At 40.3% G+C, this 14,454-nt stretch overlaps 1 protein-coding gene across 1 annotated transcript in view; it reads right to left on the bottom strand.

Moving 5' to 3' along the window:
* Ptchd1 (patched domain containing 1) overlaps window positions 1-14,454 on the bottom strand; it is a gene marked incomplete at its 5' end in the record, with an annotated part of 53,224 nt that overhangs the window by 17,744 nt on the left and 21,026 nt on the right. The window lies entirely within an intron of this gene.

Below are 14,454 nucleotides of genomic sequence, written 5' to 3'. Positions count from 1 at the left end.
CACTTCATTTCCATCTTTTCATTTTCTCATATTTTTTCTTTTCCCTTATGAGCTTTCCCCTACCCTTCCCACTTTCCCTACACCTTTAGCCCCTTTCTTCCTGTTTCACATTGTCAATTATATCATTAGGGTCGTATGTTCCATTATAGTTTATTCACACCAGAGAAACTATTCGGTATTTACACATGTGTGATTATTTTTCCATGTTCTTTATTTGTGACCCAAGTGTTCTATAATATTTGAAAGTCTTATCTAGGTCCCACGTTCTGTCTTCCTCTTGAAAATGTGCTGTAAAAAAGGAACGGAGGTACAATTCTGAATGCGGAGATCCAACCAGTCCCTTGCTGCCAATTTGCAGGGCAGCTGCTAGACAATCTCCTCATGCCATCATTCTCTACCATAAAGACAAAAGGTTCACCATGAGATCCTTTGTATTATCTAGCATTCCTTGTCTGCATATATGGCAAGGGATCTGTATCTGTAAGAACCTGGCTGGGATAAAAGGCAATCATGCTAAAGGAGCAGAGGGAGATTTATTCTACACGGCCTGCCCCATATCTAATTTGCTAGTGGCCAGAAACTGTGCATGAGTATCACAGCACTAACTTAACAGTCCCTACTACATGCCAAGTACAGTTGTGCATTCTTTTTACAGATTAGCTCCTCAATCCTTATAACAAAGTAGGTATGCGTACCAGTCTCATCTTACAAATGAGGAAACTGAGACACCAAGAAGCCAAGTCACTCATGGTCACACATAGTACGAGGCAGAGACGGGCTAGGCCAAGTAGTTTGGCTCCAAAACTGTGGTCTTAGCCTTGAGGTTGGCAGTGCCAGCATCTGAATGAGGGTTCTTGCCAGCAACTAATTCCTGAATTTGTGCTTTTACTGCCCTATCGCTACAAGTTCAGATAAGTAGGAATATGTATAATCTACTAAGATGAGAAAACAAAGCAGTGGTGGGAGGGGTAAAGGAATCAGTGAATTACTACCACGTTTCAAGGCTTTACACCTTCAATCCTTTCAACAATTCATTTTACAGATGAGAAAACTGAGGCTTGTGGAGGTCATGCAGATGAGGGGGGCAGTAGGGCTCAGGCAGTCTTAAAATGGCATCATGTGACTGTTTCAGCTGCACTGGTCGTCCCTAATTCATCTGTTTCAACTTGCCAGGCAGTTATCATTATGGCGGCTTTGCCTTCTCTATGTAAAATGTAGTGCACCTGCAAAACGAGGCCAATGGCAGACATGTAGCAAAGTGATAAGTAAAGAAGTACATTTAGTACTGTGCCTAGCACTGAGTGGACTCTCCTATCAGTGTTAATGTTTCTATGAATGAAAATATTCACTCTGAAATCTGTTCTGGGCTGTGCATGTACCTGGGTGAGAGGGATACCATGCTTTTTTGAAAATGTCTGAGGGGTACCAGCTGTCAAAGTCCTTTAGTTAGCACGGGGAATGAGTTGTTAAGCCTAATTCCCAGTGTTCCCTCTCCCCGTGTCTCTTCATGAGTGCCAAATCTCAGGTTCAGAAAACATTTTATTGCATTATGTTTGGCTGAAATATTTTGCTCTCTCTCTCTCTCTCTCTCTCACACACACACACACACACACTCACACACACACAGTGTCCTAGAGATACCTAGGAGGCTCTTTCCACAATTCTAACAATATGCTAAATTTGTTTAGGGATTAATGGACAGCAAATTAGCTTTCAGTGGCTTTAAGCTGTGGGAGTATTTTTATCCATTCTTCTTTAAGCATGTTCCAGTAAATGTTGATTAAAAGAACTTCTAACTACAAAAATTTTCAAAATGTAAATGGTTATTTCAGAGGAGGGATGAATGAAGAGGAATTTAAAGACAAGAGGGTTTTGATAAGAGTTAAAGGAAAGACTTAGTGAAAAGATTCAGAGTAGACTAGAAAAGGAGTGGTATTGAAAGCATGCATATGTGTAATATTTAGTGTATTGTTTGTTCCCACAAGCAGTGTAATAAATCTCCCTTAGAGTGATTACTAAATATGTCAAGAGAAAAAGATTGCCAAATAAGATGGTGTTAAGCCACAGGGCTGAACCCAATTATAGCAAGGGGATATTTTCCATCCATTCTCTAAGGTGACCATGCCCTGCTGGCCAGGGATTTGTAAACTAATAGTGATCTGCTGGTACTCCAGGTCTACTCCTATGACCCCGGGACCATACAATGAAGAAAGCAGATGCTATGAGTGAACGTGTCACTCTTACTTCTGAGTGGCAGAGTGATGTGGAATGACAAAGCAGCAAGCGGGGGGGTTGGCTCAGGTCACCCACCAGGCAGGGGGAGTTTGTGGAATTCAACTATAGCACAAGAGGTGAGAGGGTAATACAGCATGGGCAGTGAGTTGAGATTCTTTCTGTTACTTCTGAAATATCTCAGTTGTGGTCTTTGGTTCTCATGATCACCTGTCAAGTACACAACATTCACTTTTATACATCCACATAGCCATGAATGGGGTACATTGCACGTGCTTCCTGGACATCTATCTGTACATAGTTTTAGAATGCCCTGATATATTTTCCCAAAGAAGTCCCAATCAGAGTAGCAGAAATGTTCAGTAGCAGATATTCTAAACTATGGTATCAGATATATTCACAGGGGGAAAATGAAGCCAGAGATTGAAGCTATGCTTCAGCTAATCCACAAAATATACAAACACAATCTATACAATCTTATTATTAAATGAGGTAAGAGATTTTCAGAAAAGGGAAAATGACACAGAATAATAGTTGTGACCCTTAACATAGTCTGAATCTGTCATGTGAATCAACATGCAAGGCATATTTGTGTAACTGTGTGTACATTCTTGATTATTCACTCAACACACATTCAACAAGAACTCATGAAATCTACAGTGTTGTCAATAGTATCATTTCCTTGAATTTAGTGTGCATGCACTCACACATAGAAAATCAGATGAGATACAATGTCCAAAATAATGGAAGACTCTAACAGTAAACCACCAAGCACTTTGTACTAGTAAAGCCTGATCTAATGTCAATTATGATCATTATATTTTTTATTATTACAGTATTTGCTGCCAAAGAGGCCATATCTCAATGGCAAGTTGAGATTCCTTCTGAAGTTCTGAGCAGACAATTTAAATTGTTAGCTTCTTTATTCTAATCACTCTTTAAGTTAAGAAAGATAGCAGTAATAGCTACTAGTCTGCTAAATATATCCTATTCCATTTAAAAAGCTTATTGATTACAAATATCCTATTAAAGTGGTTAAATTATTATTCCCATTTTACAGTGGAAATGACTAAGGCTTAAAAATTTTCAATAACTCACCTGAAACAACCCAGCAAGTAAAGGGCAAATGCATAATTCTAAATCAGGCCTTACTTCACAGCAGAACTCTTAGCCCTAGACCAACACAAATTCAGCATTGAGGATGAAGAGAAAACAGGGAAGAATGAAGAATTATCAGCCCACTCGATTCAAATGGCCAATGGTGAAAATGCTGAGCTGCAGGACAACCAAACTTAGAAGTCTGGGGTTTGTTAACAAAGACCAGAAATAACCCCAAGAGTCAAGACCTTGTCCTCAGACAGTCACACTGCATGGCAATATTAACAGGTAATAAAGGGGATGGGTTTTGTGTTGGCAAACTTTTCTTATTCTCCTGTCTGTCTTTGGTGTTGCCAAACAGAACTTTCAAAGATAGGCTTATTACAAAAAAGGTCATGGAGCATAGGAGAATCCAGTAATAGGAAGTTTTGGCTTCCTTTATGACTTTAGCTGATTACTTTTGGTGTTTTGGAGGCTCTAGGAATGTTAAGACATTAGGTGTCTAAGACATTAGGTCTGAGATTTATCAGTTAAGAAGAGGGGAAGGGATTGGTCTAGCTAATCCTTAAGAACAGATTCTTCTAGTTCAGACACTACATAATTCTAAAATGAGTAATATCCACAAACTGTACAGTTTCAGGTGAGAGAAAGTTAAATTCATAAATATCAACTTGAGACTTATTACAGGTGCTTGCAGTTTGCTTTCACGACACATTTAAATTCTTTTCGGGCAATGACAGTTCTGATAGCAGATGATACCCAGAAAGAAAACAGGGTAAAGGAAATAGGTTTACTTAAAAAAAAATCCCCGTCTCAGAGTGATTTCCCATTCTGGGGAGGCACTGGCTCTTTTAATCCCCTTCTGTTAGAGCCTGGGACAAAGCCAACATGGGCCGCTGGTCACGACAGGCCAGAGTCTCATTTCCTCTCTCCCTCTCCTTGGCATCCACACATCTTCCTCGGAAGACAGCAGGGGCACCTTGCAGAGGAGAGTACAGAAGGGATCTGGGAGGAAGAAAGTGACTGCTTCTGAGTGGTGATTAACATAGGAAAAATACCTGTAGGGTTAGAGGCTCTTATATGCTATAGTTTCACTCTCTTTTATTTATTTTTTTCTTATTAAAAAGGGAAGCAGGTAAAACTGGAAGGGCACCCTTCTATGTAGGGCAATTAATATGCTCTGGAAGCAGCTTCAAGCAGTCTTCCAGCAATCTGAACTGTAAGCAAAGAGCTGGAGGAGGTGCAGTTTCCCTAGGTCCCTGGCAAGTTGGCACTCCAGTCGCTCCCCCACAGTGGGAGTTAGCCTGATGACACCCTCGTTATCAGCTGCTTTCCTGGCCTCACGTTCCAACCCTACCTTCTGCTACTACTCCCAAATAAGGCACATGCACGTTTAAAAATATGTAAGGAGGGAGAAAGTTGGTTTTCTTTCTTAATTCATTTGCCCCCAAATATTACCTTCCAAGTCACACCAAATCAGAATTGCTTGAAAATGCTTTCAAGGAATATACAGTTTTCACCCCCTAAATCAAATGTTTTCTTCACTGAATTCCTCCAAACTCCAGGTCTTCATCTAGGTCTATATTCTGCAATGGTAAGTGAGTAGGTACTGACTGGCAAGATATCCTCATCCAGGATAAAAGAAAACACCTTGAAGTGGATGGATCTGGTCTCTGCGGTTCATAAATTACGCTAGCTCCCTTGGTGTTATGTTCTGTCTTTGCATGATCTCACTCTCACCCACTCTCTTTCCTCTTCTTTTAATAGAAATGCATTACATCAGAACACCAGAAGTCGCAAGTTGGGGATTGTTACCGTGATTCATTTGTAGTGCAGCCAAAAGCAAGTTAGTCATCCCTTAATAACTGAACAGAAATAATCATTCTGCCTTTGAAACATTACATTTTCAGAGGACACCAAATTTAAGCTGTGGATAAAGCCAAACAAGTGACTATCTAACCACATGCTTCCTTTGCACATGTTTGATTGGTGTCATGCATGCCAAACCTGTTAATACTGCAATGCCAGTACGGGTCTGGAAGAACGCAGCCCTTATATTTTGCTTCTTACTTTAGAGGGGGGCAAATGCTGTTGTTGTGATTGTTGACATTGAGAAGCTGTCAAGAGAGGCCCATTTGGTAATTCCCCAAACAAGCTGAGTCTATCTTTGCAGCCTTGGCTGGAAATACAAAACAGCTTTGGATTTGAGGGAAATAAACCTGAAATTTTAGAAATAAAAAATAGTTAATGGCAAAGGAAGAAGCAATTATAGTATCTCATAGCAACTTCTGCCTGAGTCTATAGAGGTCTAGATGAGAATGACAATAGAGGGAACCATAGGTCCAATAATCTTATTTCCATACTCTGAGAGAAAATTTCACTTGATCAGCTTAAAAAGAACCTTGATATTACAAGGATGCCTAGAAATCAGTAAAGTTAAGCTTTCTGATTACAGTGGTTATTTTTTAAATTCCCTATGTCCTTACTTGACGTTTATGGTTAAACTTAAATTCTAGTTGAGCAAGTGTGTGGGTGATGAGCTTTACTAAATAGCTCTAAGAAGACTGGATGCTCACAGAAATGGGAGAATGTGACAGCTCACTGGCAAACAGCAAAGGAGCCAAACACACAGGGAAGAGGCAATAGCTGTTTTAAGGTTTGCTCAGCAGAGGATAAAACCATGTAAGGGACCAGAAAAACAGGATGCCATGGCCATTCAGGTTTAGAGAATGACTGTTGACCTGAGTGCAAGAAGTAGTGTCAGAAGTCTTCAGTTCTAGGCCTGGTTCTGGCTGCTGCTGGCCAGAGGACTTAGAGATAAAACATGAACCTATGGAAACATGCTACTTCTCTGCTCTAAATCCCCCAATAGCTCCCTGTAGCACTCAGAGCAAACCCCATGTGGTAACTGTGGCCCACCACAGGGGACACTGTCCCTGCTGACCACTCCAGACTCACAGATCATCATGCTCCCACTGCACCACTGATCTCACTCTTTATTCTGCTTGGAACTTCCTTCCTCTGGACCCTATACAACTTGAATCCTCACTTCCCTCATTTCCCTGCTTAAATGCAATAATCTTCCCAACATCACCCTCCAATTAAAAAAAATAAGATCCCATGCATCATAATCATTTTAATTTTTTCACAACACCAATCATGATCTGACATTTCATTAAATATGTTTCTTTATTTCTGCTGCCCCACTGGAATGTGTTCTACCATGCTGTAGTGTGTGTTTGTCTTGCCCACCTCTAGTTCTCTGTAGTCTAGAACAGTACCTAGAACATATGCTCTGGAGTTAGAGAGTAAACACAAGGCTGTAATAACCTGAGCAGGGCATGAACTGTGGGCATGACAAGGGCCAAAGGAGATGATAGATGTGTATGCATTTTGTAAACTCTAGAGAGCTACACAAATGTTATTGCTATTATTACACAGCACAGATGGGATCTCCTCTCGTTAATGGTTTTACAGATGTTCATGCATAATCTAGAGTTGAGTCCTGATTGTTCCTAAGCCTGTGATCTTTTACAGTTCAACAGCATCTCGTATTTTCACATGAAGGACATGAGTTATGAGGTCAGAATGCCACAACTTTAAATCCAACCTCTGTTAGTACCAGCTGTAGCACTGTACATAGTTGGTTCCTGTTAGTATCCTTCACCCTTACCACCTCACTGTACACCAGCCCTACTTGCAGCCAAATGAGGAAACACTAGAACATTAACATACTATCTCAATCCCAAAGATCTTAGACCTGAATAAAGCCAGTTTGTGTATGAACATTACAGCTCACATGTCCTCACAGGTGGAATAACCCTGCAGCATGTGTTCCTCACTATTTTATAGAGTTACTCAGCAGGATTAGGTTCCAGCTACCTACAGTCTCCTAACAGAGTCCCTTCCTTGTGTCATGTTGTCATCCTCTACCTAGAGCTGCCTGGAATTGTCTTCTAAATATACTACTTGTCTTGAGTCCTTAACATCAGATAAGCTTCTGGGGGAAGCCAAACTAAGACAATGACGTTAGGCATTTAATTCAGCTTATCTGTAAAACAGAGATAATCTTTATCTCATAGGATCATTATGATAGATATATAAAATACTTCTAGCCTGGAATTTAGTATTAGGTTAAAACATATCTATAGTCCAAAAATGGTTCAGTAGTGGAAATTTTATGTGGTCTATCTAACTGACTTTCAGTGTTTGTTCATTTCCCCCCCTCCTGTCACCTTCTCTTCCCTGAGTCTTCTCAGATCTTAAGCTTCCCTAGAGAGTGTATCTTGCAATTTTGTTTGGTTTTCAAGAGACTGCTTGGTGGTAATCAGGCAGGCTTTTAGGAAAAAGACAATAGTTCTGGGCTAGGAAATATCTTACATATCTACCACTTACTCCCTTCTCCAAAAGCAAAAGCAAAAACAAGGTTGAACAAATTATGAGCATGAGCCCCAGCATGCTACTGGAACTCACATATTTAGTAGTTTCAGCCTATGGAAAACAAATCAAAATGTATTGTAACTCATATCTCTGAAATATCTGAAATTGTAAATAATTAATAACAATGTTAAATCTAAAAAAATTATGAATAAGTATCTCTAGTGAATGAGCTCTTTGGCATATTTTTCCTTGCAAGTATTTGCTAAGTTTCTAATGGGCACTGAACTGGGGACTAATGAAAGTTTTGGCTGGTGAAAGAAGTAAAAAGGAAAAGGTTCCACCTAATGACATGGTAACTACTCTCCTGAATGACAGACCATAAGCCTTATAAGAATAAATACTTGATGTGATCCATAAAAGGGCATATTACCCGATAGTGCATTTTTTTCCTGGAAATAATTTTTCTTTATTTTCAGGTTTCTCATAGAAAGCTACTGCCCTTAAAAACCACATGAGTCTCTCAGCCCCTGCTATCCTCTTCCCAGTCTGGTAGAGGTACAAGGTTATAATCATTTCTGTGATGCAGTTTTTTTAGGACTACTGTGACCTTGCCAGGAGGTGCTGACAGTGGTGGCATGGTTTGGCTTGGTGGAGACTGCCTGGACTCAAATCTTAGCTTTGGCATTTGAAGTTATGTGCTTCAGTTTCTTCATCTGTAAAATAGGGACAATAATAGTATCTACATCATTGGGATTCTTGAAGGCTATATAAAATACTGAATGTAAGCTGTCATCTCTTACACACAGTAATACCTAATAAATGTTTGACAGAAAAACCTAAATGAACAAACAGAATACCTTATTTCTATCTTCTGTTTTGCCTTGCATCCTCCCAGTTTTCTATTCTTTTGAATGATGAAACTTTCTCAGTTGTTCTTGAAAAGTATATTCAATAGAATGTAAAGGTGATAGATTTTTCTCTTTTTTTAACATTTTTTTTGTACTGGGGATCGAATTTAGGACCTTTCCCTTGACAGGCAGGCAGCAGAACCACTGAGCTAAATCCCTGGCTCCAAGATGATAGATTTCTGCCAAGAGATGAAAGGGTAAATGCAGGTAGTAGCATGCATCAGTATAAATATTTTAAGAAAATTCATGGATAGTATGCATATAAAATTTGGCGCTATCTAATCACAGTATAAGTTCTCACCCTTAAAACCACCTCATGTTCTTCAGGATAGCTCCCTAGTTCAGATTATTATGCACGTTATCTAAAGAACCCACTGGGGGAAAGATGGTGGGTATGAGAATGAATCTAAAAGGTGTTAAATACCTAACTAGTGGGCACTGTGCAAAGAATGCTGTATGTATGACCTCATTTAATCCTCATGGTAAATCAGGCAGGTAGTTACTATACCCCCATTTGCAGGTGAGGAAAGTGAGCCCCAACAGGCTCAAATAACCTTCCCAAGGCCACAAATTTAATGTTGATCAGAGCAGATTTAAATCCTAGGCTCAGAAGATTGTCCTCTAATGGGAACTTCTTTGGCAAGGTAAAGACTATATCCTAATTGCTCTGCTTCCAGTACCTGATTTAAACACAATCAACTATGGCATGAGGTGGTATTGACATGACAAGCCAAACAATCAAACATGATAAAGAAACCTGGGAAAACCATGTCTGAAGCTCACTGAATGCCAGATATTTACAATGGAAACCTCAGAGAGAAGCCACAACCTTGTTATTAATGGCAAGCATGCTCACTCGGTCGGGAGATGAAGGAAACAGACATGAAAGAGATAAGACTTTCATCAGTCCAAATAACATCTTTTGGATCATGTGTTTCCTACATCTCCCAGCTCACAGACATACAGACAAGAAAAATAACAAAACTTTGTAGATGTATTGGTTATAAAAAAAAAAAAAGGCTGGCAGCTTAGAAATTTGTGAAACATCAGATTGAAGGTAGTAGTGTTATACAATTTTGATAGTAACCCGTTCCAAAGGAATTTAACAACAAAATACATGTACCCCATGAGGGAAGAACTTTTTTACATTTAATCCTGCATCCCAAGCACCTAGAATAGTGCTTGGTGTACAGAAGGAGACCAACAGAGATGTGCTGACAGAACCTTCAGTGTTTGTTCCTGCTTGCTGATTTATATTTTCTCTGGTGACATTGGATGATACTTCATTTGTACCCAAAGGCCACTGTGCTACATGCATATCATTTACATCTTAAATAAGAAGATGACATTGAATTTGGTCTTGTCACTTACATGCTGCAGACAAATGGCTGGTCTCATTAGACAAATGGATATTGTTAGACTATAATCTACAAAAAAAATGTAAGAGCAGAAAAACAATTTAGGTAGGTAATTGGGGACTGAAATAATTATGTGCTATGCTTAATTACAGTGTACTTTGAATTCTTTACATGTATTGTATTTTTTAAGAAGAAAAGTTTAAGGCATACAGAAGTCTAGAGACTAGTATGAAAATCCCGCATACCTATCATTCAATGTCATAGCTATTTGAAGATTCTGCCCCTACTGTTAATGCTGTCAGGTAGTGTGACCGTATAATTTATCAGACAAACTAGAACACTTTTGAGAGTGCAAGAGGGCACTGTTCATTTCACAGGCACAAGCATAAAGTGGGACCATCCCAGAAAATCAGGATGTATGTTTTCCTTATCTGTGGATGCCTTAGTGTACAAAAAGTGGTGTGACTTCATCCATTTATGCTTCACAGTGGACCTTAGATAGCAATGGCTTATAGCCCTATTTCTGCTGATGGAACCTAGGGTATTGCAAATGGCACTATTCTATTATTGTAAAGGCCTTCAGGAGAGGAATTTGGAAAAAATCCTTCCATCTCTAAGCACTTTCAGCTACACCTACCCCTTTACCATTGCATCTTCCTTCCATGATAAAGCTCTGATGTTTTACACAATTCAGATATCCTGCATCCCAGTTTTGTTAGCGTCTGCAGAGGTAGGGTGCATCCATCCAACTCTGAGAACATTTCATCTATCTTTTCTGAGCACACCAGCTCTGCTGGAATTGACAGGTGGCTTCCATTGAGCTGTCTCACTGACAGGAGGCTTCTGGAAGCCGTTCACCCAGCCAGGAGCAGGACTGCTCTGCCATCCAAAGATGTCATTCTGAGTGATTCTATCTTGTTTTAATGCTTATAATGGCTTGCAGATTTGACTGATGAAAACTTGGGGGCTCACGGGTGTGAAGTCTTTGATGGGTCTGTGATGGGTCTCAGACACTGACAAGATGGGAAAGCAGAACTTTTGGGTTTGTTGAGATTTAGAGGTCATGTAGAGAACGTCTTCTGTACTTCATCACCACTTATAAATATGGTCCATTTACTAAACATATATTAAGTATGTATAATATGATGGGCATTATATAAGCCCTGAGGAGATAAAGAAAACTAAGACATAATTTTACCTTCAAGACACTTGCAGTCTAGCAGAGAGATTTTGAAATTGGTTAGCACGGGTGAACCATGAAGTGAAGTATCATAATGCTATGAGAAGAGTAGCTATAGGGCACAGTCAGATGCAGGGACTCTAGTATGTTGATGTGTAAGGTGTGTGTGTGTGTGTGTGTGTGTGAGAGAGAGAGAGAGAGAGAGAGAGACAGAGGGAGGGAGATGGGGTGTATTTGAGCGTGAGTGCACAAGCATGTGTGTAGCAGTGGGTGGAGTGCAATGAAATACAAAGTTGGAGAGGAAACAGGGACCAGACAAGGACGTTGTCATCCATCTCTTCAATGAAATTTCTAGTAACTATAAGCAAATCTCGACTCAAGCCATGTGAGTCAGACAGATATGGCTCTGCCTTCACAAAGCCATAACCTTCCATGTTATGGGAGATAAAGAGAAACAATGAGGCAACTGCAAAAATCTGTGTGGAGGTCTAAAATGGGAGACGTGCAGGGTATTAAGGGAAGGGCACCAGTGCTAGACTTGCCGGCATCAAGGAAGCACTCTTGCATGAAGTAATTTCTAACTTAGGACCTAAGAACGAGGAGGAGTTAATCATAGGCAGAGGCTTGGCCTGGTCAGAGGTAGAGAGGTAGGGAGAGTACTTCAGGTAGAAGCTACAGCATGGGAAAAGTCTCAGAGGTGAAAAAATGAGGTCGGGGAGAAAAAGAGGTAATTTGGGCTGGTGGGAAATCTGGGAGGAAAGTTAAAGAGGAAGAAATGTCCACACCATACAACACCTTGTCTGCTGAAATTGGAAGGCAGATTTTTGTCCTGTGGGCAAATAGGAGTGGATGAAATAAATAGGATGAGATGATCCGAATTGTTTCTTGGGAAGATCACTCTGCCCGCACTGTGGTAGCTAGATTGGAAGGCTGGAGAGAGAGGCAGAGAGATAGAATACAACACTGATGTGATAATTAGTTCATTTGTAAGATGAAGGTCTGAACCAAGTCAGACTGATTTGAAGAAGGCAGAAGATTTTGTCTCTACCTTTTCATAGATCCAGACAGCTTATTCCAGGAGGTAAACTAGTCAGTTTACTGGACAATTTTTTTAGCTCCGTGGTGCTAGTTAAGCATTTGGGTTGCATTTCCCAGGTTTGAATCTTAGTGTGTCACCTATCAATTATAGATCTTTCAATATTCAGATTTCGTTGATATGTGGCCTTTCACCTGTCTGTATGTACATTTCCAAAGTGCAGCCATCGGCCATATAAGCACAGAATTTGCTGGCCAGCTGTTTCAAGTTATCCTGTGGCAGATGTGGTCGGCACCTTGTTCCTGTCCTCTAGCCCTTATCTCTTGAGAGCACACCTGCCCGACTTCAAATGCCAGCACCCACACTTCTTTGTCAGAGAGCCCACGTTGCCATCTGCTTGGCAGGCAGAAGTGCTGGGGATTTAACACCTCTTTGGAGCAGCCCTCAACCAATGACAGATGGGAGTTAGTATATGAAAACCCAGTTTGCTCTACATGGGTGGGATCACTCTGGGGTAAGTGTATGAAACTGGTTCACAGAGTTTCCGCAGGGAGATTGTACCTGGTACTTATATACCATTTCCTGCTTCTTCCCTTTTTCCCCTTTCTGACTCACTCCCTTGTTCCCCTTAGTTGGTTTTACCTTACAAATAAACTGCCTTCACTCTATTTCTTGTTTCAGAGTTGGCTTCTGGGGGAATCAGAATAAAGACAATGTCCAATAATGCCCAAAGCCTAATGGAATTAATAGCTTCCTGATGTTTTAAAAACACTAAACCAAAGGCTGGGGATTTAGCTCAGTGGTGCTGCCGCCTGCCTTGCAAGAGAAAGGACCTGAGTTTGATCCCCAGTACCAAAACAAAACAAAACAAAACAACAAAAAAACACTAAGCCACTGTAAAAACCAAATCCACAATATCTTGTATAATCAAATATAGTTATGTGGAAATACAACTCAGCTATTAGGAGATAAAGTTAGGGTTTTGTGAACTTCTCTTCCTTTTCCTGGTGATGCAAACTGTAGGTAGGCACTATATACTTCTCCAAGTGATCCTATTAAGTTCACAAATATATATAGCCAGGTGCTATAAACTGTGCTTCTCCCTCCTTTGAGACATGGTCAAATGCTTTCATTAGGCTTAAATCTAATTACATGGTGGGCCCAGGGTATACTGATGACAAGAATGCACCGTAAGTTTTCAAGAAGGGGTTAGGCCTGCACCGTGCCAAGAATAGAGAACTGTGAAATGATATGATCCCTCATTTTTCTTCTTGCTGACATTGAAGGAAGCAGGCATTTCTCTGGCTTTTCCTTATTTAAAAAAGAAAAACCCTGAGTGATATTGTTAGAAGCCTTAGTCGGATCCTTCTGGAACATCTCAGAAGGTCTCAGGCTTCAGTGTTCTCTGTTGATAGAAAATGCTGGCATATTGCCCAACTTGGATGAGAGTCCCTATCTTTACATTTCTGGATTTCTGCTGTTATGGCAGTAGGTGTGTGGGAGAGACAGCTGATGTGTTCACTGGATTCCTTCCCAGGCAGTGATGTGCCTGGGGAGTATATGCTGGTGGAGACAAATCTTCCATGCATCAGCACTGCTGCCAGTACAGGTGTTGAAAGGCTCCATGATGGCAGTGTGTCGGATGTCAGTAAAACTGAGCTGATTCGTCTGCCAAGATCTAGGCTGTCTTTCTTCTTGTTGCTACTCACCATTGTTGGATGCTCTATCCCATGCTGGGATGGTGGTCCAACTCTTCTGCCTTACTCACAGGGTCACTGAACAGTGTCTACTGTCTTCGCTCTTGAGGTGCAGCTTATATATAGTAAAGTGTGCAGATCTTAAGTGTATAGTTCAATAAATTTTATGTACACATCCACATAAACATTGCTCACACTGAGACATAATATCTACAGCACCCACAGGGCTCTTCATTTCCTTTCCCAGTTAATACCTCTATCACAACCGGAGCAAAACTGTTCTGACTTTACCAACACTGATTAGTTTTGTTTGTTTGTAAGTTTCCTATACATGGAATCATGCAGTACATTCTATTTTCTATTTGTCATCTTTTATGCAAGTAATGGCTTCTAAGATCCATTTGTGTTGTGTTTATCAGTAGCCTATTATTTTTATTAATTTTTGTTGTGCAGTATTCCATTGTAAGAAAATACAGTTTATTTTCACATTTCCCTGTTGGTAAACTCTTTCGGTCATTTCCAGTTTGGGTTTTTTATAAATAAAACTGCTATGGACATAGCCTTC

This window comes from Fukomys damarensis, unplaced genomic scaffold (assembly GCF_012274545.1).
Source record: "Fukomys damarensis isolate Sample0158 unplaced genomic scaffold, DMR_v1.0_HiC HiC_scaffold_39, whole genome shotgun sequence".
In the NCBI taxonomy this organism is placed as follows: Eukaryota; Metazoa; Chordata; class Mammalia; order Rodentia; family Bathyergidae; genus Fukomys; species Fukomys damarensis.
Note: the sequence above shows the minus strand (reverse complement) of the source record. Positions and strands in the feature narration are given on the sequence as shown.